The following is a 25,847-nucleotide window of genomic DNA, read 5'->3' as shown; positions in this document are numbered from 1 at the left end:
TCTTCCGATGATACATACTCATTATAATGTATGCTGCTGTTATAAATTTTACATAATTCATATAATTACTAATAATGAGCCTTACAGTCTTGCTCTCCAACAGTTGCTCGTTAAATGGGAGGAAACACATTCGGAAACAGTCAATCACTATGAGGTTGTAACTATTTTTCTTTGGCTGTGTTTCAAATGCGGTGGTCTCAATGAATAATTTGAGCATATGTAAAAATTTGCATGAAAAAGAACCAAAGCAGCAGAATTCTTTAATTAAGTTATATTTTTGGAATAAAATAATATTGTGGACCTTAACATTATCCTATATATTCCTGAATGCTGTATAAATTAAAAATCAGACACTTTTCAAGAATTTCTGGAATTTTCTTACAGTATTTAATATAATACCTTTTTTTAAAAAAAATATTTATATTTTATGTTTGGACAGTACCTATTATCTAATAATGTAGCTAGATTTTGTTTTTGCTTAAATATGATTACATAAATTACACTTTTCCAAAATATATTATATTAAACTAGCAGTACTTACCCATTGTTGCCAAATGATTATTAATTGTATTCAGTAATGCCAAGTGATTATTCATTTTCACTGATACATATTTTTTTCTCCATGTTTTTAGTTTACTCATCTGTCTTAATATCATCCATACTAAAAATACATTTGTGTGTGTGTGTGTGTGTGTGTGTGTGTGTGTGTGTGTTTTCCTGCCTGATTAAATGTGCATTTATGTATACTGTATAAATGTTACATCTTTTACTGTTTGAAAGAACTTGGTTGCCACTTTATGCAGGGCTCCTATGGTACTAATGGTGGTTAATAATTTGTTAAATGAAATATGTTAAATAAAATTATTAATATAATAGTGGGTTTAAGTAAGCATTTTGTTATTGTGACAGACTGATGAAGCCTATACTGTAGCTGTGTGGAGGTGGAGCTTATGGGTTGGCTTGTGATCTGCCTCTTAGTTTCCTGAATTTCCCTCTTTTTTTGTGTGTGTACTGTATGTCATTTTGTTGGCTTTCTGACTAGCTGGAAGAAAAGAACGGCAGTCCAGTAGTCATCTTGCTGTACTGGGTGCACTGCCTTTCCATACTCTGGATATGCTGATTCCACCCTATGGGGGTCAGCAGCATCACCTGGCTGGGTGGACTTTGTATGTGTTATTGGTATGGGAACAGAGCAGGCCTTATGCATAGGCACTATAGGCAAATGCTGGAGGCATCTGAAAAGTCTAGGGGCATCTGGGCATGTAGGAAATCTAAATTCTAATTAGTGGCTTTATTGCAGCTACTGTAGCAGCTATAGCTTTACTGCCCTGGCGGTGGCTGGTGCAATGAAGTCTTGTGTTGTTCATTGTGGCATAGCTTGATTGATATCATGATGTCATGCAGCACCACTGAGACGGGCAGAGTAAAGGAGCTGTGGCAGTGAGCAGTCAGAAGACAGCATCGGGTGGCCATAAGACATGAGCAAAAGCTCCCACATGGGGCAGTTGGGGGGAACAGGGGAGGAACACCAGACAAAATTTTGTCTAGGGCATCAAATTGGTCAGGGGCGGCTCAATATGGGAATCAATGACCTCTCACTTCTCTGGCATTGTTATTGGGCTGTGTGTGGATCTTGTGTTATGAATTGTGGTTCCACTGATTAGCTGGCTGGTCTTTCTTCAGCCACCATCCAGTACTAGGTTTTTAAATAATAAAGCTGACAGGTTTTATGGCACTTATATGTCTCATGTGATAGTTATATTTTATTATATTGTAGTTATATAATATTTAAGTCCAATGGAGATTTTTATTTATTTGGAGCAGAAACTATCATCAGTCACTAGGGCATTTGATATAGAGATCAACTGATAGGGTAAGTATAGGGTCCCTTCTCAAAACAGATTATGATTTCCACTGAAGACCGTTAGTTGTATAATATGTAAATGTATGTAAAGTTATAAACCACCTCCATGCTAAATTTTGTAATGATATTACTAAATATGTTTGTACAACTCCTGTATTCTGCTGTGCCTTGTTTAATCTCAGCTCACTTACATAGATTTTCCGTTCCCATGGAAAGAGTGATGCATGGCAAGTATGTTTTTTTTCATAGTGAACTTAAATTGGCTTTCTTTAGATATAAATATATAGTACAAAGCTAGGAGCTGATTACAGCTCCAGTATGTGGTGCAATCCAGATCAGAGAATAAAGCAGACAGACTGTAAGCAGCTTTATATTTCAGACTATGTACAAGGTCGGTTTTTTTTCTTCTTTTATTCTGTGAATTTGCTAAACAGGGACTATTAAACTTTGCTAGTAAACACTAAAATAAGATCTGTGGTAGAAGGTTTGTCTTATTTGACAGCAGCTTGGTGTTATTTCATTTTCTAAGACTGAAGGGCTGTGGCAAACATAGGTGATAAATAACCCATATAAAATTGTAAATTATAACCATGGAGACTCCTTTATGGTTTACATGTTTGTCTACAGTATGTGTAGAATAAGGAAATCATTTTGCAATGGATAAACATTTCATATTTTACTTCTAAGAATTGGCAGCAAATTGCTTTTTAATCACTAATTTGTATTTGGCCACGGAAGGTAATCGTGTAGTTATTTAAAGAGGACAAGGTAAATAAATTAATAAATATTGAATTACTGTCAAAGTCCTATTTTACAGTACATATATATTTTGCAGTCAGCATGCTATTTTTGTTGTGTATAATTGCATGTATTCAGTGGTGCACACTGAATTATGTTTGTTTCACTAATGTGGAAGTTAATATAAAGGACTGAACATGTCTGCTACCATAAATTCTATGTTGTTTTTTTTACCTCCAAGTTAAGATTTTTCCTGGTGTTTAATAAAATAATTCATCTGGGTCTGTTGCAAGCTTCTGTACATATTATATTATTTACATTCTGTTAGTTTGGTATGTTTTTGGTGTGTTTCTAAACGTTTTCTTCGTTTCACACTTCCACACATTTTTCAGCAGTATTTCCTGAACATTTTAAAAATGACAAATAGGTTTTATTGTATAAAATATCATGGAGTGATATACTCTTCAAGCATATTTCTTGCCTTGTTTCTGTGTTTTCCAGGAATTATAGGAAAGTTGTAGAGCTATCAGTAATTCAGTGTCTACTCTTTGCTTTTAAATAATGCATATATAAATTGTATGACATGTAAGAAGGGCAATACACAAAGACAACATACAGATGTAGCCACCTTTATCTTGACTGGCTGAGGCGTTTGTCCCGATCGAGCATACGCAGCATACCGGGACGTAGGGAGGCGCGCCTAGTCACAGAGAGGCGTACCTAATCGCACGGAGGCAGACAGAGCGTTTGGTGTTACCTTTACGTGTAATACCTGCGATCATCCACCAGATGTCACCTTTTACAATCACCACTGCACATGCGTGTGGTCTCCCGTAAAATACAATACTGAAATATATAATAAGGACTACTTTACTAAGCGTCTCATTACGCTGCATACAGTAAATACTCATTACGCTGCATTATTTAATACAGTAAACACTCATTATGCTGCATTATTTAATACAGTATATACGGTACAGACGCAAATAGTACAGCATACAGTATATGATCCATCTACAGTACTTTATGAATATGTGAGCGTCCAAGTCCCGCAGACAAAACAACATAAAACCAGTAGTGTACACTGTCGCAAATGGACGTGTTAGAAGTTCACTATTGCCTCTTGAGATTAGTAATTTTGTAGAGTATGTTAGCTTCCTAATCCCATAGCCATTACAGCATAGTCAAAACCAATGGATTTATTCATCTGTCTGCGGCGAAGTGGTGAAGTGTTCCGCTTCCTATACTCAGAGTCCCGAGTTCGATTTCTAAAGTACGAATGCTTGTTAGTTTTTTCCAGACACTTTATAATTTTTTTATTCACATAAACCAGGGCAAAGCTGCAGGAGCAGTTCTACTGTTAAGGTTCTATGCACCGTACAGTACACATACAATTCTGTAGCAGGGCAGACTCAATAGAAATGGCTACCCCCTATGACTCCTTGCCCCACGGAGGCCCAAGGCTATAGAGCAAGTAACAGTCCAGATTTTGCAGGCTATGGGGCAATGCTGAAGGAGCGTCACAATCCCCTAGCTAAAATACACAGGGGCAATAGGAATAAGCGAGGTCTATGCACATTACGGTACACCGGACTCAATCTCACAGCACACTGGCAAAATGGCCCCCACCCCTGAACCCCCACCACGTGGCAGGCAGCGCTCGGATATGGAGTGAGAGATGGCAAAAGTTTTGCAGGCTACGGGGCAATGCTGAAGGAGCGTCACAATCCCCTAGCCAAAATACACAGGGGTGATAGAGATAAGCGAGGTCTATGCACATTACATTACACCGGGCTCGATCGCATAGCAAACTGACAAAACACAAGTTTTACATAAAGCAGGGCAAAGCTGCAGGAGAGTTTCTACTGTCAAGGTTCTATGCACCGTACGGTACACATACAATTCTATAGCAGGGCAGACTCAATTGAAATGGCTACCACCTGTGACTACTAGCTCCATGGAGGCACTTGGCTATGGAGCAAGTAACAGCACAGATTTTGCAGGCTACGGGGCAATTCTGAAGGAGCGTCAGAATCCCCTAGCTAAACAGTATATTCCACCGCCTCTCCCTACCCCCATCGCCCTTCCCCCCTGGGAGCCTGCACAGGTCATGCAGTGGACAGGGAGGGAGTTCAGGTCAGGTACAATACACAAATGCCGACAATCTACAGTACTGTGTTGCTCAGTTAGTTGCGTCGGAATACACTAGTTTATACTCATTACCTCTGTGTATTTGTATATAGCGGAATGAATCACTGCTGCAGATTTACTTTGATTTATGTGAAACCTGTGTGCACCCTTTCATTGAATGTATAACAAAGAAGAAAAATAATAAAGTGAATGTCACGGGAACATATAAAAAAAAAAGGTTGGCACTTTGGGACTCAAACCTGGGACTCTCAGTGTGAGAGGTGGGAGCCTTCATCGCTAGGTTGGTATGGAAGAGAAGACAATTAGCTACCGGAGGGTACCAAGCCCAAGTTTCTGTGACCCCCACAAGGCTCATGGCAAGCGTCGGAACCCATGGTGGGTCTGAATTAACGGGCCCATTATAGTCTATGGGAAAATGGGTCCACTTTGCATACTGATATCTCTGGTTCTGAGTGTCCCAGAGACTCGGTACTGGTACCATACAAAAGAGGAGACTCTTGGCTTTCGGGGCAGACCAACCACTAGGTTATGTGACACTGGAAAGGGAAACAGGATGCAACCGTGTATCGGGTCCCCTCCAGTTGTCCGCCTAGCTTGCACAGGATGCAGGGTTTCAGGCTAGATACGAAAAACTGTACAGAAATATTAGGCATGGTAATTTGACATCCAGAAACATAGGGAGGAGATATTATTTCTCTCCATTATACTTAGAAAAATTACACTTGCCACTGTACGTTACAAGCTGTTCGTGCTAATTAGTACACTAGTAGAACATACTGTACAGAGATACTAATTACAGTGATTTGGCATTCACGAACTTAGGTAGGAGCTTTAATCTCTCTCCATTGTAATATTTCTTAGTATAATGGAGAGAGATAAAAGCTCCTCCCTAAATTCCTGTGTGCCAAATTGCCATCCTTAGTATCTCTGTACACTAGGGCCCTCATTCCGAGTTGATCGGTCGCAAGGCGAATTTAGCAGAGTTACACACGCTAAGCCGCCGCCTACTGGGAGTGAATCTTAGCTTATTAAAATTGCGACTGATGTATTCGCAATATTGCGATTACTAACTACTTAGCAGTTTCAGAGTAGCTCCAGACTTACTCTGCCTGTGCGATCAGTTCAGTGCTTGTCGTTCCTGGTTGACGTCACAAACACACCCAGCGTTCGCCCAGGCACTCCCACCGTTTCTCCGGCCACTCCTGCGTTTTTTCCGGAAACGGTAGCGTTTTCAGCCACACGCCCCTGAAACGCCGTGTTTCCGCCCAGTAACACCCATTTCCTGTCAATCACATTACGATCGCCGGAGCGAAGAAAAAGCCGTGAGTAAAAATACTTTCTTCATAGTAAAGTTACTTGGCGCAGTCGCAGTGCGAACTTTGCGCATGCGTACTAAGCGGATTTTCACTGCGATGCGATGAAAAAGAACGAGCGAACAACTCGGAATGAGGGCCTATGTTCTACTAGTGTACTAATTAGCACAAACAGCTTGTAACGTACAGTGGCAAGTTTAATCTTTCTATGTATAATGGAGAGATAAAAGCTCCTCCCTAAGTTCCTAGATGCCAAATCACCGTCCTTAGTATCTCTGTACAGTATGTTCTACTAGTGTACTAATTAGCACGAACAGCTTTTAACTGGATGCAAAATCACTGTACTTAGTATCTCTGTACAGTATGTTCTACTAGTGTACTCATTAGCATGAACAGCTTGTAACGTACAGTGGCAAGTTTAATCTTTCTATGTATAATATAGAGAGATAAAAGCTCCTCCCTAAGTTCCTGGTTGCCAAATCACCATCCTTAGTATCTCTGTATAGTATTTTCTATTAGGGTACTAATTAGCACAAACAGCTAATTAGTACCCTAATCGAACATACTGTACAGAGATACTAAGTACGGTGATTTGGTATCCAGGAACTTACTGAGGAGCTTTTATCTCTCTCCATTATACATAGAAAGATTAAACTTGCCACTGTACATTACAAGCTGTTCGTGCTAATTAGTACACTAGAAGAACATACTGGGGACTCATACATTACTTGCATTTCAAAAGCACAGTATTTTCCACTGCCTGCCGCTAGCCCATCGCTCTTCCCCCCTGGGAGCCTGCACAGGTCATGCAGTAGACAGGGAGGGAGTTATTCACGTAAACCAGGACAAAGCTGCAGGAGCGGTTGTACTGTTAAGGTTCTATGCACCATATGGTACACATACAGTTCTGTAGCAGGGCAGACTTAATTGAAATGGCTACCGCCTGTGACTCCTTGCCCCATGGAGGCCCTCGGCTATGGAGCAAGAAACAGCACAGATTTTGTAGGTCACTGGGCAATGCTGAAGGAGCGTCAGAATCCCCTAGCTAAAATACACAGGGTCGATAGGGATAAGCGATGTCTATGCACTTAACGATAGCCCAGACCCCATCGCATCACAAAGTGACAAAATGTCCAAGGCACATGAACATCCACCTTGTGTCAGCACTCAGCTATGGAGCGAGTGACGGCATAGGTTTTGCAGGCTTCGGGGCAGTGCTGAAGGAGCATCGGAATCCCCTAGCTAAAATACACAGGGGCGATAGGGTTAAGCAAGGTCTATGCACATAATTCTAGAAAACGGGGGTTCATGTGCCTCAGACATTTTGTCACTTTGTGATGTGATGGGGTCTGGTGTATCGTTATGTGCATAGACCTCGCTTATCCCTATCAACCCTGTGTATTTTAGCATTCTGACGCTCCTTCAGCATTGGCCTGTTCTTTGAACACAGTATTTTCCACTGCCTGGCCTTCCCCCATCCCACTTTCCCCTTCCCCCCTGGGAGCCTGCACAGTTCATGCAGTAGACAGGTAGGGAGTTTCGATCAGGTTACAAGACAAGATTTATGTGAAACCATTGTGCAGCCTTCCATTGAATGTATAACAAAGAAAAAAAATTATAATAAAGTGAATGTCACGGGAACTCGGACGTTCATACTGTACATGTATTTCAAAAGCACGGTGTTTATGCATTGTACATACTTCCTTTTACACAATTACTTGCGTCTCCATAGACAATCTTGCGTCTGCATACACAAGTGTTTTAACATGTTCGTTTGTGTCTGTATAAACTATTTATATATATTGAGAACTCTCACCGTCTGACCATTTGTCACCATCTATTAATATTACAGTCGTCACTGACCATTTGCCAGAGCTGTAGATCAATCCGCCGCTATATGATCGAAAGTACTGGATTAGTGGAGCATTAGCCACCCAGTGGTGGAGATGTGTAATGCATGCTGAGTATCTAGAATAGCCTCAACGCGCCTGCCTGTGATTAAACTCAGCAAGCTAAGCTATCGCCTTAGCGTGACTAAACGTCCGTCTAGGCGGAGAATCGGTCAAGATAAAGGTGGCTACATCTGTAGGACAGGGTTTCCGAATGATAGATCAACACTGTGTATATAGACAGCCAATAGGTCAATACCATATGATCAATATGTATTAGGTGAACATGGTCATAAGATCAACAGGGTCAAAAGGTAGACATGTAAAAGGTAGACAGTACTTAAGGAAGGCAGGTACAAAAGGTTAACATGACAAGGGTCGACACAAGTTTTTTGGGGTTTTTCACATGTTTTTCAACTCTTGATTGATTAACCTTGCCTGAAGCATGGCGAGCAAAGTGAGCTCACAAGGGTCTACGTTTGCTGAAACTGAGGTCAGGTCACATATTATGAAACATAGAAAATGACAGTAATACAATGTAAAAAAAGTGTGTCAATCTTTTCTGCGTTGACTAATTCAACATCAACCTTTTGACCCTATAGACCTTTTGTATCTGTTGACTTCCACAGTCTACCTCTTGCATGTCAAACTTTCGACCCTGTCACCCTAATGCATGTCGACCATATGAGGTTGACCTAATGACTGTCTAATTCCTGTAGATCTTCTATACCACAACTATAAGACAGTAAATGGTTTACTAGGGCCTGCACAGGACAATGCAAATTCTCAGTAGGGACTACCTGGCCAAAAATGTATCCAATATAATGATCTAAATCAGGGGTTGTGAACCTCTGGCCCGCAAAGTGAGACACGCCGCCCCTCAGTCCTGAGATGGCATGTCTCAGCTGTCAGGGCAGGGAGGACAGCGCAGCTATTTCCGACAGGAGTGGCGGGTAGGATCTCAAATCAGCCGCCTATTCATGAGCCAATCAGCTCACGGACTGGCAGCCACTCAGGAGCTGCTGCCTGATTGGCTCATGAACCGGCGGCTGGTTTGAGGTCCTACATGGGGTGGGGGGGCATGTGTGGGACAATGTGTATCTGGCAATGTGGGGCATTTGTGTATCTGGCACTGTTGGGCAATTGTGTATCTGGCACTGTGGTGGCATATGTGTATCTGGCACAGCACTGGCATATGTGTATATGGTACTGCACTATTGGGGGCATATGTGTATCATGTCCCATTTTAATTGACCACACCCTTTTTTTGGCCGTGTACACCCAGTACTACTAAAGGCCATAACTACTGGGGGAATAACTACTGGGGTCATAACTACTGGGGGGCAGGCTAATTTTTAAGTTGATAATTTTTGTATGGCCCCCGAAGGATTATAAATATCCAAATGGCCCTTGGTAGAAAAAAAGGTTCCCCACCCCGATCTAAATAATCTGACTAGAAGTTGTCTGTGAATACAATGATTTATAAACCCTTAATGAACATGAACTAAAAAATAGTTTTTAGTAGTATTCCATCTGCTACAATATACACCATCACAGGATATCACTTACAGTAGCTGTGGCAGTACCAATGTGGAACAGATCACCAGACCTTGATAAACATTGGAGGATCTGATGGATTGGTTGGAATCAGGGCAGGCCATCAACATAAAAAAATGCGCCCTCCCATAGATATAAAGCTCTCGGTAAGGGGGCATGGCCTTGCTTAAAGGGAGTGATCTCATTAAAATGGGCGTGGCCTCGCAGGAAAAGATGGATCTGGGATTGCCGCAAATAGCAATAAACCGAGCCTGGACACATCTGTATTTGCCACATTTTTTGCTTGGTTTCTGACAAATCCAGAGACATTTCAGTATACATCAAAATATACATCAAAATATATAAACAGAATCAGGTGACTGTGTTGCTATAGACAATGCACATCATGGCCATAGAAAATCACAAAATATATTTTAGATTTTAATACATAACTCAAGGAAATCACTTTTATTTACTAAACAACATGGCTTTAAATCCATGCCTTGAGTCTTTAATGGTTCTTTCAGTCATTGCTGCTCCTAAATTAGCATAATTTATTATTATGTGCACTTGTGCAGGGTTAGTGCTGTGCTATACACTGGACAGGGCTGTGTCTGTGACACAGTTACAGTTGTGCTCATAAGTTTACATACCCTAGCAGAATTTGTGATTTTCTGGCCATTTGTCAGAGAATATGAATGATAACTCACAAACTTTTCTTTCACCTTATGGTTAGTGGTTGGCTGATGCCATTTATTGTCAAACAACTGTGTTTACTCTTTTTAAATCATAATGACAACAGAAACTACCCAAATGACCCTGATCAAAAGTTTACATACCCTGGAGATTTTGGCCTGATAACATGCACACAAGTTGACACAAACGGGTTTGAATGGCTACTAAAGGTAACCATCCTCACCTGTGATCTGTTTGCTTGTAATCAGTGTGTGTGTATAAAAGGTCAGAGAGTTTCTGGACTCCTGAAAGACCCTTGCATCTTTCATCCAGTGATGCACTGACGTGTCTGGATTCTGAGTCATGGGTAAAGCAAAAGAATTGTCAAAGGATCTGCGGGAAAAGGTAATTGAACTGTATAAAACAGGAAAGGGATATAAAAAGATATCCAAGCAATTGAGAATGCCAATCAGCAGTGTTCAAACTCTAATTAAGAAGTGGAAAATGAGGGATTCTGTGGAAACCAAATCACGGTCAGGTAGACCAACAAAAATTTCAGCCACAACTGCCAGGAAAATTGTTCGGGATGCAAAGAAAAATCCACAAATAACTTCAGCTGAAATACAGGACTCTGAAAAATAGTGGTGTGGTTGTTTCAAGATGCACAATAAGGAGGCATTTGAAGAAAAATGGGCTGCATGGTCGAGTCGCCAGAAGAAAGCCATTACTACGCAAATGCCACAAAGCATCCCACTTACAATACTCCAAACAGCACAGAGACAAGCCTCAAAACTTCTGTAACAAAGTCATTGGAGTGATGAGACCAAAATTGAACTTTTTGGCCACAACCATAAACGTTACATTTGGAGAGAAGTCAACAAGGCCTATGATGAAAGGTACACCATTCCTACTGTGAAACACGGAGGTGGATCGCTATTGTTTTGGGGATGTGTGAGCTACAAAGGCACTGGAAACTTGGTCAAAACTGATGGCAAGATGAATGCAGCATGTTATCAGAAAATACTGGAGGAAAATTTGCACTCATCAGCCCGGAAGCTGCGCATGGGACGTACTTGGACGTTCCAACATGACAATGATCCAAAACACAAGGCCAAGTCGACTTGTCATTGGCTACAGCAGAATAAAGTGAAGGTTCTGGAGTGGCCATCTCAGTCTCCTGACCTCAATATCATTGAGCCACTCTGGGGATATCTCAAACGTGCAGTTCATGCAAGACAGCCCAAGAATTTACAGTAACTGAAGGCTTTTTACCAAGAAGAATGGGCAGCTTTACCTACTGAGAAAATAAAGAGCCTCATCCACAGCTACCACAAAATACTTTAAGCTGTCATTGATGTTAAAGGGGGCAATACACGATATTAAGAACTGGGGCATGTAAACTTTTGATCAGGGTCAGTTGTGTAGTTTCTGTTGTCATTATGATTTAAAAAGAGTAAACACAGTTGTTTGACAATAAATGGCTTCACCCAACCACTAACCATGAGGAATGAAAAGTTTGTGAGTTATCATTCATATTCTCTGACAAATGGCCATAAAATCACAAATTCTGCTAGGGTATGTAAACTTATGAGTACAACTGTACTTACTTTATAGAGTGCCGTCACCTCCGCCCATGCTTTCCCCGGCAGCACGCAGCACTGCACAATCAGTGTTGGAGGAGACTGGAAGCAGAGCTGTGAGCTGTCACTCACAAGCTCCGCAAAGGCCCATTGGAGGAGCTGCTGTGGGCGTGCATGCGCAGCAGCCCTCCCGCGGCCACTTTAACTAAGGTACTAATGCCCCTAGGTGCATGCGTGGAAGGTGCCACTGATGCTGCCAGCTGTGATCACGTTAGGCCGAGCAGCTGCCCACTGTGAGCGGCCCGGTTCTGTGTCCAATGGACAAGTGAACAGGAACTTAATGCCATGCTCCCTCTCCACCTTGTCATAATGTTCTGCTCAGGGGGGCGGAGTTTCATGAAATGATGTGTTAAAAGCTACTCTCTCTAGAACTGAACCAGTAGGGAATATTGTCTTTATATAACACTGGCAATTATTTATTGACATAAAATAAACATGTCAGTTTTTGAGCGGTAACAAATTAATATAGTGCATGTATTTTACTTGTCCTATTTAAGTTATGTTTATCTCCTATTTATAGTTATTTTTGTATATGAATTTATATGACATTTGAGTTGAACCATATTTATATTTTTTATATTATTATATCATATACTGTAGTGTATCTATCATCTGCCATCACTTAAGAAACATTTCACTCAAGATAAATAGACTTAACATATTACAATAATTAGAAGTATATTATAATACTCACAAAATGCTAATTTTTATTTTCTATTACATTTTTATTGATTTTTTTTATGAATAGCTTATAATATAAAAAGATTATTTTCCTGTGTGCTGGATAAAATTTTGGACAAAAAACAAAGGCTTTACCACGATTATTTGTCCACTGTTTTTTTTTTTTCTTGCAACTCAATTGAAGACCATTTTTTTTCTCCTGAAAATGTACCTGGTTTCCAGTGAAAAACTATCCAGGATAAGTTCCCAGACCTGTGTGTTTTTTGCGATCACAGCTCCAAAAACAGATCACTTATCAGGGATTTTTTTCATGACCTCATCGGGTCCCTTTCAAAAAGTCCACGGTAAGTGCCGGAATTGGGGCTAATTGGATAGTCCATGGGGGATCACTTAGCAAAATTAAACTATGACAGCTAATTAAATTCCCCCCATAATCTTTAACCCAACTGTAAGTGATCCGCATGCCTGGTAATGAATGTTCTTTTGTTCCTAGTTTGCCTGACAACATAAGCATAATGGCACAATATGGCACAGTCTGGCAAATTGTACTGTCCCTACGTGTTTAATGACCACCATAATTGTCCCTATTCCCAAGAAAGGTCCATTCAACCCCTCTCAATTTGCTTATCGAGAAACCAATGTACTGAGGGTACAGTTCTTACAGTTCTGCAATCATCTCTCAGTCATTTTGAGCAGCGAGGGTGTTATATAAGGATTATTTTTATCGATTTTATCTCAGCTTTTAATACCGTAATTCGCTGGTCACTTATAGGTAAGCTATCTTATTTAGGTATTGGTACACCCACTTGAAATTGGTTACTAGCTCAGCAGGTAAAATTAGGTAGCCTTTTGTCTAAGATTGTAAATATTAGTACGCGGGTCCCACAAGGTTGTGTACCTAGCTCTGTTCTTTACTCGCTTTTTACCCATGGCTGCGTGTCTTCCTCTGATTGTGTGCAAATTACTAAATTTGCGGATGACATAGCAGTCATTGGATTCATTTCTGGTGAGAATAAGGTGAGCTATCATATGGAAATTGAGAACTTGGTGGCCAGGAGTGAGGTTAATCACCTTCTGTTAAATGTGGATAAAACCAAGGAACTGGTGATGTATTTTAGGCATGGTAGTGATTATTCACGACTCCCAGTATCTATAAATGGGTTAAATGTAGAGGCTGTTCATTCCTTTAAATTCTCAGGTATCCATGTTTCCTCCAGTGTATCATGGGTGGGTAATAGTTAGGCAATAGTTAAAAAGATACACCAACACTTATTTTTCCTTTGCCGTCTTAAGGTTGCAGGCAGGGCTGCCATCAAGGGGGGACTACGGGTACAGCAGTCTAGGGCCCAGACAGAGTAGGGGGCCCAAGACCCGCACAACCATACCTGCAGCTACGCTCTGCATATCTGCCGCTCCTGCAGGTATTCAACCTCTCAGCAGTTCAGCTCTGGCTGAAGGGGTCAGCTTGCAGGTGCAAAGCAGGGTAAAAGGTTGAGCAGGAGAAGCAGGGTTCTGTTGGCAGATCTGGTCTTTCAGCTGCCGCATGTCTGTCCCAGCTCTCCCTCCGCAGTCAGGTACGGCGACTTCCAGCTCCTGTACATATGTTTCAGCTCTCCCTCCACAGTCAGCGTTGATGCGTTCCAGCTCTCACATGTGTTTCTCAGCCCTGCCTCCTCAGTCAGTTCCGGGCCTTCCAGCTACCGCATGTCTGTCATGGCTCTCCCTCCGCAATCAGCCCCTGTGCCTTCAAGCTTTTGCATGTGTGTCTCAGCCCTGCCTCCGCAGTCAGCCCCTGCACGGTTCAGACTCTCCCATATATACAGTAAGAACCTGCCATGGAGGGACAGAGCTTAGGGGGGTAGTGGGGGGGGGAGTTATGGTGGAAATGGACTGTTAGTAGAGCTTATAAAAAAGACTAATAAAAATGATTTGTCCTGCAGCTAGGTCAGGCTAAGGTGAGGGGGATATTAGGATTCAACTAGTAAAGAAAAATAATTAGTTGTTATGTGATTTAATAGTTGAATTCTAATGTGTGCCTCCACCCCTTCCCTCCACTACCTGAGCCTGACATAGCTGCTGGACTAGTGATTTTCATTATCAATAAGGTGCAAAATTTGTATAAGGTGTACTACTGACTGGCATATTGTGTAAAATTGGTACTAATGTGTTGTATGTTGTGTATAAGAAGTACCACTGTGTGGCATATTGCATGTAAGGGAACTACTGTCTGGCATATTGTGTGTAAGGGTACTACTGTGTGGCATATTGCGTGTAAGGGTACTACTGTGTGTCATATTGCGTGTAAGGGCACTACTGTGTGGCATATTATGTGTAAGGGTACTACTGTGTGGCATATTGCGTATAAGGGTACCACTGTGTGGCTTAATGTGTATAAGGGGTACAGATGTGTGGTGAAACATGTGTAAGGGGTTAAAATGTGTGGCATAACATGCCTAAAGCGTACTGCTGTAGCATAATTTGAATTAATGGTATTATCGTGTGACCATGCCCCTTCCACGAGAGACCATTCACTTTTTTGGGCACGCACTGTCCCTACACAAGATAGGGGGGGCAATAGTGTTTATTCTGGCAGGGCACCAAAATATCTAGTTACGGATCTGCCAGAGGCCTCACCAGGCACTCCGGGGGTTCGAGAAGGGGGGCCCTGCCAATTTTGTCAGTCCCGGGCCCCACAATTTTTGATGGCAGGCCTGGTTGCAGGTGTTGATGTCGGTACGTTAATGAATTTTTATAGATGCGCAATTGAGAGTGCTTTAACTTATAGAATTATAGTCTGGTACGGAAACTGTAATGTCCGTGAGCAAGGAGAGTTGGGGGTGCTTGGTTCATTCAGGTGGTAAAATTATTGAGGTCCAGCTGCAGACTGTTAAAGATCTCTTTGCAGCAAGACTGATAAATAGAGCTAGAGTCAAATGTCCTATTCTAGCCATCCATCTACTTATCTTTTTACTAAATTGCCCTCTGTTAAGTGTTTTAAACCATTGAAGGCATGCACAAATCGTCTACGGAACAGTTTCTTTAAAACTGCAGTGCACATGCTAAACACTCATTGTGAATAATGTGTCATCTCTCTAATGTGTGTTATTGTGTGCTCTTTTATACCTTTGTCCTACTTTTTTATCATTGTTTGGTGTGTTGTACAAATTGAATTTCATTGTCAACTCTTGTTTGATAATGACAATAAAATGTATCGTATCGTATCGTCTCACAGCATACATGAATGTACTGCATATGAGGTCCAAACGCAGAAAGCAATTGTACAGTATATGCAGTAAGAGTTTACAAAACGAAAATTTCCTAGGGTTGTAGATGATAGCCGTAGGAATGGTAGAGTTTGGCAATGACCACATCATATAGAGCAGATGTGGGATGGTATCAGGATCACAGCACTTGGGAGACCAGCAGTCAGAATACCGACAGTGGCATCCTGACACTCAGGATTCCGACACCTACTAGATAAGTATGCTACCCCTAATCCCTAACCTTCCTAACCCTCCTTACCCACAGCCTGACCCTAACTCTACCTCCACTGGAGCCTAACCCTAACTCTCCCCGGTGATGACTAACATTAACCCCCCCTCCCTGCAGCCCTCCTTCCCCCGCAGCTTAACCCTCCCTGGTGGTGCCTAACCCTAACCCTCCCTCCCCGCAGCCTAAACCTTACCCACCCTCCCCTGTAGCTTAACCCTCTCCAGTGGTGCCTAACCCTAACACTCCCTCCCTGCAGCCTAAACCATACCCTCCCTCCCCAGCAGCTTAACTCTCCCTAGTGGTGCCTAACCTAAATCCCCCCGCCCTGCAGCCTAAATCTAACCCTGCCTCCCCTGCAGCTTAATCGTCCCCGATGGTGCCTAACCCTAAACCTAAATGATCCTCACCAGATCCCCACAGATTTATAGGTATGGTTGCACTTTACATAGCCATCAAGGGCAGAAAATGGAAGCAAAAGCAAATGTTTGAGTATGACACTCACAGACATGGTCCTCCACCTTCCTGGTTTGAATTGAGGGTAAAATGTGTGGCCACACCCCTTCCCACAAGACCATGCTCATTTTTCGGCACTCACACTATTCTTATTTCAAATAATAATAAAATGCCACCAGACCCTTACTTTGCCAGGGGCGCTTGGACCTGTAGATACGGTATGCGGTTAGCATACCAATTGTCGGGATCCTGGCGGTCACAATACAGATGCCGGGATCCAGACGACACTCATAGAGGGAGAATAGAACCTGTGGTGAGCTAAGCTCGCCACCGAGCCCGCAGAGTGGCAAGCACAGCGCAAGCGGCATAGTTGCACTCGCACCCCTGTCAGCATTCTGCTGCTCGGCATGCCGATGTCAGTATACTGACATTCGGCATCTCTGCTCCAGCTCCACATGCCTGGTATGCAGTTTTATATTTTTGTTGGTGCATTGCTCTGGCTCTTGAACTCTGATCCCCAAGCCCCCAGTCCCTCCTAAAAGTTGTGACTTTCTATTTGTTTCCCATTGAAAACCAAGAAATCTATTTCCAGGATCTGGAGATATCTGCAGTCAAGCAAGCTGCCCTGCCACCAGAAAATTATGAATATTAAGCCTACTCTACTATCCACCCCTCCCCCACTTATTTAACACTCCCTACCACCCTAGAAGTCCTGTACCAGGGCCTCTTCAATGCCGCCTTCTACAGTTTAGTGTTCTCTTACCATCTGTGCAGTAAAGGAGTAATTAGAAGAAAGTACTGTTCCAGGTCCTACATCATAGCCAGATTAAGGAGGGGATGCAGGACATACTGTACCCCGGGGCCCCCCTTTGTTGCCCCCCCCCTGCCAGAGCACACTGACATCACTAGCTTTCCCTCTTAAGCAGCAGCAGAACCAGCAACCAGAATGCAAGCAGGACAGTATACGGTGCAGGCAGAGACACAGGAATATCATGTTTCATAAGCTACCGACGGAGCTTTCTGACTAGAGGAGAGATAGGAGGGTAGAGAGTGCTATAAGTGACACAGGGATCCAAGTTTCTCATCCCCGCCTGGATGTCTGAGTCCTGTGTAAACTATTAAGCAACTAAACCATTTGGGTCTAGAGATAGAGACACATACACAGAGTCCTATAGAGTCCTTTCCCAGTGTGTAAGTAGTACAGAGGCTGTTGCTATTATTGCATGTGACAAGATAAATTATGTAATTTTTCTATGTGTATTTTAAGGTTAATTTGCCTTTGTTCCACTACAAGAAAAGTGTATAAAATAGTTGTCTTTCAATTAGGTGGAGCTACTGTATAAACAGTACCCAGGCATTATTTAACTATTAAATATATACCATTGGTTTAAATGTAATATACATAATCTATATCTCCCACTATGACCCATTTCAGTAGGGACAAAATGTTGGGAGTTATGCACAATTTAATATACATCCCCCACATTCCATCAGGGCCCCCCTGTCTTAAGTAGCCTAGGCACCCCCAAGCTGAGCGGAAGATAGAACACCCCATCAATACCACATCAGAGCTGCCGCTGGAGGATGGGTAGGGGCCCCAGTGCATTGCTTTGGCAAGGGGCCTACATTGCTGTTAAGATGGACCTGCAGTTATCCATACATTGGAGATGTACATAAACCATTTGTTTGTGTATATACTTGAGTATCCCTTATCCAAAATGCTTGGGACCAGAGGTATTTTGGATATTGGATTTTTCCGTATTTTGGAATAATTGCATACCATAATAAGATATCATGGTGATGGAACCTAAGACTAAGCACAGAATGCATTTATGTTACACATACACCTTATACACACAGCCTGAAGTAAATTTTAGCCAATATTTTTTATAACTTTGTGCATTAAACAAATTGTGTGTACAGTCACACAATTCATTTATGTTTCATCTACACCTTATACACACAGCCTGAAAGTCATTTAATACAATATTTTAAATAACCTTGTGTATTAAACAAAGTTTGTGTACATTGAGCCATCAAAAAACAAAGGTTTCACTATTTCACTCTCACTCAAAAAAGTCCGTATTTTGGAATATTCCGTATTTTGGAATATTTGGATATGAGATACTCAACCTGTATCTGAATTAGCCCCAAAATGTTTTATGCCAGTTAGCGTGTTAGAAAAAAGAAATCACAATGAATTACTGTACCTGTGTATTTTTACACATGGAGAGGTACTGGTGGGGATCCGGTCTCTAGGTTGACAAGACTTAGGTTGACAATGTCTAGGTCGACCACTGTTGGTCGACAGTAAGTAGGTCGACATGGTTTCTAGGTCGACAGGGACTCTAGGTCGACATGTACTAGGTCGATATAACAAAAGGTCGACATGAGTTTTTTACATGTTTACATTTTTTTAAACTTTTTCATACTTTACGATCCATGTGGACTACAATTGGGAACGGTAACCTTGCCTGAAGCATGGTGAGCAAACAGTGCACTAATTGGGGATCCCAGTCACTCTATGATGAAAACGACACAAAAAAACACCTCACGGCGACATTTTTCATGTCGACCTAGTACATGTCGACCTAGAGTCCCTGTCGACCTAGAAACCATGTCGACCTACTTACTGTTGACCAATAGTGGTCGACCTAGACACTGTTGACCTAAGTGTAGTCTATCTAACACACCACACCCGTTCTGGTGCTATGGACACGTTTATGCAAATGCTTGCATTGACTATGGAAGGTAAGCCCCGATATATTAGACTGAGCAAATAATAACACAGTAACTGACAGCATTCACAGCCATTCTCCCTTGTTACAATATAGGAAAGATAAGTATCGAATGGGCTTTAAAAGGTAAATGTTATAAAGTTATACACATTTGATATTGGTTAACGCTTACAGTATTTATTGGTTTTTGAAATTTCATGCACTATGGGGGTCATTCAGATGAAATGTAGTCGGAGGTGCTAACACTGATGCTTCCTCGGAAGAAGCAATGAAAGTGCTGTATGACAGTTAATACAGCAGAAGGTGTCTATTACAAACAGACGTATCCTGCTGCAGTAATGAGCTGACCTGCATCCTAGGAAGCAGCAGCTCTCTCCCATGATCGGGTGTCTTTCAGCACCAGGGCCGGATTAAGGGTGGTGGGGGCCCAGAGCAACGTACATTGTGCGGGCCCCCACCTATGATCTCTGGCAAAGTTCTTGCCCCCCCTCCCGGGGCTGTGCGTACGTACGCACGTACACACATACATACATACATACATACACACACACACACACACACACACACACACACACAAGCACACCTTCACTTACATTGCAGCAGGCTGTCCGGTTGCTTGCAGTCACTGACTTGCAGGATTTCCCTGTCCTGTGAGACTGACTGTAGGATGTGGGGGACCCTAATGTGTAGGGGCCCCGGGACGGCCTCCCCTCCCGCCCCTGCCTTAATCCGGCTCTGTTCAGCACCCATAATGACATGAGGCCAGGAAATATCCATTCTACGAAGGTCGTTGCCGCCCCCTCCTTGCCATCCAGACGACTACAGACTGTCAATCACTGATCAATCATCCTATGTCGCAGGACCCATTCACGCATGCACAGAATGGGTCCTGCGCATGTGCAAAGTACCAAAAATTGGTACTTTGCAATGATGGATGCACCTGAAAGAGGCCCTATGAGTAACCTAATTCTCCAGTGGGCAGTATTGCTTTAGAGTTTTAGAGTAATTCAGAATTAAATCAATGATGTCACTGATCACTGCTAATTGTATTACTATATCCCAGTGATGTTTGTTTGTGGAGTGAGAGATCTTTTGTGGAGACTGATAAACAAAATAAATATAAAAATTACTTAGTAATGAGTGGTTGCTTGAGAAAGGGAAAATAGTGAGATCAGATACAGAATACTATTAAATTAAGAAAAGATCAAGAGAATGACTGAGGGAATTAGTTCATAAGAAAATTTAAAGAAGAGGTTAAAGAGTAATTTGCAGGAACCGGATGAAAATGAGTCATCTTTAGGAATGTCAGTGCAACATAGTAATAGATTGGGGATTTAAATGAAATATGCTGTCACTCTAACACTAATGTATAGGCCATTTTTTTACTGATTCCTAGAGCATCCCTTCACTTAGGCAGCTTTGGACTCAATGATTGGCAAATCATACATTTTTATCGGTGGCTACATTGTGAGCAGAGCAGGAAGTGCTGTGTGTGAAATCTCAGATTTATCCAAAAATAGACTAGCCTTCACATATGCTATGCTTGAAGACCATAATAAATATAATCAGTAACTGTGAATGAGATTACATTTCCTTGGCATATCATGTAGGTACTTGAAACATTTTATGAACCAAAGAAAATCCATACAAGGTCAATGACTAATATTAATTTTGTATAAAAATATTCAGTGATGTACAGTATCCTAATGCAAGCACAGGGATGGTTTTTCCGCTACAACAAACTACTGAATCTCCTGAGGTAGCAAAAAATATTTTTTCATTCTTTTCCATATCACGATGATGATAATGGGCCTAATTCAGACCTGATTGCTAGCAAATGATTTTTGCACTGCTGCAATCAGATAGTCGCCGCCTACAGGGGGGGTGTATTTTAGCTGCGCAAGTGTGCAAACGCATGTGTAGCAGAGATGTACAAACAGATCTTGTGCAGTCTCTGCACAGCCCAGGACTTACTCAGCCGCTACGATCACATTAGCCTGTCCAGGACCGGAATTGACGTCAGGAACCCTCCCTGCAAATGCATGGACACGCCTATGTTTTTCCAGACACTCCCTGAAAACGGTCTGTTGACACCCACAAACGCCTTCTTCCTGCCAATCTCCTTGTAAATGCCCGTGCGAACGGATCCGTCGCACAAACGATCGCTGAGCAGCGATCTGCTTTATACCCTTGCAACGTGCCTGTGTATTGCGGTGCATACGTATGCGCAGTTTGGGCCTGACCGCCTGCTGTGCGAAAACGCACAGCAGCGATCAGGTCTGAATTACCCCCAATGATAATAAAAACTCAAAAGTATGTATAAATCGTACTGTAAACTAAATTGTTGCTTAATGTTTATTTCTGTATACACTGCTAATTTTGAACAAAATGCACCATTTTCACGTGGTCTCGAATCAATATCAACTATAAGCACAGGAAATAACATGCAGAGAAAAATATATTGTTGTTTTGACATCGCAAACCAGTGTGATCAAATATACAGTAAATAATGGGAATGGATTTTGTAAATCCTATGGAATTTGTCATCCTATCTAGAACACTGTGTACCTTACACTATATTTGTTTCCATTTCATAGATTTGTGTGTCTGTGTGTGAGTGATACAGTACTTGATTAAACCAAATCATTGCTACTGTACTTGCTTAAACTGAATCATTATTCAAAGACATGTCAGAAAGTACAAGGTGTCAAGTGACATCTGATTCTATCAGATGGCAAACATTTGTGTTTAAGATTTTATCAGATGAATCCTGGTAGATTCCAGAACCAGACACGTATTTTATCATATTTGGCGCATACTGTATATGTATGTACGTATATCTCTAGTAGAGTAATCTTCAAGATAGCAGTTGTGTATTTCAAGGCAGACAAAATGCAAAGAATCAAGATAGATATATATATATATATATATATATATATATATATATATATATATAGAATAAAGATATAATACAGCTAAAGATAATGTGGCATCAGCAAAAATAAGAACAAATGTGTACAAATATTACAGCAACTATTACAGTTCACTCGTACAGAGAACAACATGCTGTAATACTGTACAGATTTTTCCAAAATGTATTTGTCTATTAAGAGACTTAGATTGAAAATCACAAAAACTGTATTTTATGGTTAAAGAGTAAACATCGGAAATATCTTTTGATTTTTTACTCCAAATTTTACATAGCCTGTTAATTATTTAATGTTAATATAATTAAAACTGGTGAATTGTACATCAAAGTAATGCATTTGTTGCATTCATTCTTTCAAGTTTTTTTTTTAAATAAAGTCTTCATACCTACTAGTAATGTGGTCTCATTCCTTAAACCGTAACAGAGTGGGAAAATAGTATGGAGTTGAACGCAAACTCCTGCAGATTCCAGTAATCTTCAGACATTTATTATTAAACTCCAGGTTGACTGGAGGTAAAATCATGACTGAGTTGTTCCTGGGCTCTGGTGTGTCCCAGGCTAACTGGAGAGAATGTACTAATTTTAGTTTGGATATAACTCTTGTATTGTATTTCCCATTTTTAACACTTGTGATGCTATTTTGACTGTAGTGGTCACTAACTAACCATATGTGTCTGTATCAATCCATATATTCTGGCATAGTCATTTCTTAATCACATTTAGCACACTGAGCTACAGTATGCTTCTTGCTCTAGACTCATAAGGAACATATTTATGAAAGAGAGATGATCCCTATATATTAAAGGTTTACTGGTGATGTTAACAATGGTAGATCCTGCTGGAGAAGCTGTTCTATGGGTTTCTCTTCCAAAGTTGTACGATAGCAGGAAGTAATCATGCTAAACTGGGTGACACATGATGTGCACTGGCATCCAGGCAGGAATACATCAAATTATGCAGAAACTGCAGTTTCTACATAGGTTTGTTTTGTTTTGTTTTGTTTTATATATAAGCCACATAGTAATTAGGCTATCAGTTTATCAGTGGCTGCTCACAACTCTGCATTGTAGGCAATGAAATGAGATAATTCAGAGCAACTGCTGTGTATGAAAGCTACCATTACTGAGCATTAATTCTATGTTTCAAAACCTAGAATTTCAACATTTCTAAATTTTTGGATGGGGCAAATACTGCGGTCATTATTCAGAAAAATCAACATATTGGATTTTCTTGACCCGCCGATTCGGGCCGAATTTTTTTTTATTATCTGCGAGTTAGGAATTTTTAACATGTTGAATTTCCCTGGTTCCCTGACAGATTGCTGATCTTCTGTGTCCACTGATTAGCGGATCGGATCAGCAGAACAAAGAATCAAGGTGCTAGATGTGTGGCCAGCATTATATGTAAATATTCAGTGGACCAGTAAAAATATTACATATATGATTGAAATCACCAGAGTGAAGTAATAAATAGATGTGCATGCAATATACTTCTCTATGTTTTCAGTTTATAGCACAAAGAAAGAATATTGTAAAAAAAAAGCATCTATTTGTAACAGTAATAACATTAATTATAAATATACTCTAGATATAAAGTTTTACTATTATTCTGGCTACATATATGAGCAATATTATTCTACAGTAACTAAATATTTGAGCAATACTTCTGAAGAGACAGTTTGCTGCAGAAATTGAAAGTTCAGGCAATGTTTGATTTTTACAGATAAATTGTATATCTGCTGCCAACTAGTGATCACTTCTGGCAGTGCACAATGTTCAGAGAGTAAAATGACATTGTTATATACATCAATATAATTACTTTTACGTAACTTTTGGGTGTACTTTTGGTTCTGCAAGCTAAAATTTTACTATTTCAAAACTTTTTATTTACTCTGTCACCTGTAATATACAGTACAAACATAATAACATAAAAAAAAATCAAACAGAAAGCCACAAGTCTCTACTATTTAAGACACAACATTGCTCTATTACACAGGTTCTCAAACTCGGTCCTCAGGACCCCACACAGTGCATGTTTTGCAGGTCTCCTCACAGAATCACAGGTGAAATAATTAGCTCTACCTGTAGACCTTTTAAAATGTGTCAGTGAGTAATTAATACACCTGTGCACCTGCTGGGTTACGTGCAAAACATGCACTGTGTAGGGTCCTGAGGACCGAGTTTGAGAACCACTGCTCTATTACATAGGTTCTCAAACTCGGTCCTCAGGACCCCACACAGTGCATGTTCTGCAGGTAACCCAGCAGGTGCACAGGTGTATTAATTACTCACTGACACATTTTAAAAGGTCCACAGGTGGAACTAATTATTTCACTTGCGATTCTGTGAGATCTGCAAAACATGCACTGTGTGGGGTCCTGTAGACCGAGTTTGAGAACCTGTGCTCTATTACATAATATCAAGATGAGTAAAAAATTCACAAACATTGTTTAGTTTAATAGTCCCATAATTCAATTCAAGATAACCACTCTCCTTCCATATTATTTACTGCGGCTGGTCAATAAAAATATGTTTTTTAAAGATGTAATATTAAAAGCCTGCAAACAAAAGGACACTGGCACAACTCCCAATGTTCTATTCTGTACAACTTTGGTTCTTCTAGACTGTAACTCAATTAATCATGCCAATTAAATAACGCTTTGCATGGTAAACTTGTAAAGAGGGTTCCAAACACAAAACCATTGACTTTCGACATGCAAAAAGGTCACACTGCTATTTCCACCTTAATGGTTTCACAAGACAGGAACCATGAAACATACTGATTGGAGACATTAAAAGACAAAGAATATTACAGAGATTGCATTGCTGTGCAAAGTGAGTTGTGGTATCCATCTTTGCTCACTGGCCCATAACTGAAGCACACATTAGAGATGAACAGTATTGCCTGTAAATTTCCTGCAGTTTGACGTCAGAATAGGCCATTTCGCAGAGGTACAAAGTAAAAGCGATACAATACTTAAGTTTCACATGTGCTAGTCCATTGCAAAGAAAGGTATTTCATATTGTATTTGTGAGTTTGCAAGATGTAATATTTATATGTTATAACTAGGACTGGAGTAAAAATGTAAATATGGAAAATTCATTCTGCTGTGCGATGTGGCTGAGGGGAGGTTAATAAACACTTCAGTCAAAAAGAGGAATACTTTTACAACATGTAGGATCAGTCAAATAGTTTGTGGAAAAGTTTTACAATTTTGTTAATCTATCATACATTATTTTTGTCACATTCAACAAAATAGTAACCATAATGTCTTAAGTGTTGCACAAATATTAGTACCCTAAAGAACTTTTGTTTTTACTTATTATAGTATAGTAAGATTTACAAGTCTCAGCAAATCTGCCATAGTCTTAATTGAACACAAGGATAAGTATATTGATACACTATTACACAGGTTCTCAAACTCGGTCCTCAGGACCCCACACAGTGCATGTTTTGCAGGTCTCCTCACAGAATCACAAGTGAAATAATTAACTCCACCTGCGGATCTTTTAAAATGTGTCAGTGAGTAATTAATACACCTGTGCACCTGCTGGGTTACCTGCAAAACATGCACTGTGTGGGGTCCTTTGGACCGAGTTTGAGAACCACTGCACTATTATATTAAAACAATTACCACCATAATATTTTTATTTTGTGATTTATAAGTAAAAATTACATTTAGTCAGTTGAACTAAACAAGTAAAACCTGATATGCAGCAGCTTCAGTGACCACTACACTTCACTTTCT

General features: G+C 40.8%; 1 protein-coding gene across 1 annotated transcript in view; it reads right to left on the bottom strand.

Annotated features, from left to right (window-relative positions):
* The window catches only part of NKAIN2 (sodium/potassium transporting ATPase interacting 2), a 1,538,622-nt gene that overhangs the window by 1,511,724 nt on the left and 1,051 nt on the right, over positions 1-25,847 (bottom strand). The gene's annotated exons all lie outside the window — the stretch shown is intronic.

Source organism: Pseudophryne corroboree, chromosome 4 (assembly GCF_028390025.1).
Source record: "Pseudophryne corroboree isolate aPseCor3 chromosome 4, aPseCor3.hap2, whole genome shotgun sequence".
Lineage (NCBI taxonomy): Eukaryota > Metazoa > Chordata > Amphibia > Anura > Myobatrachidae > Pseudophryne > Pseudophryne corroboree.
This window is presented reverse-complemented; position numbering and strand designations above follow the sequence as displayed.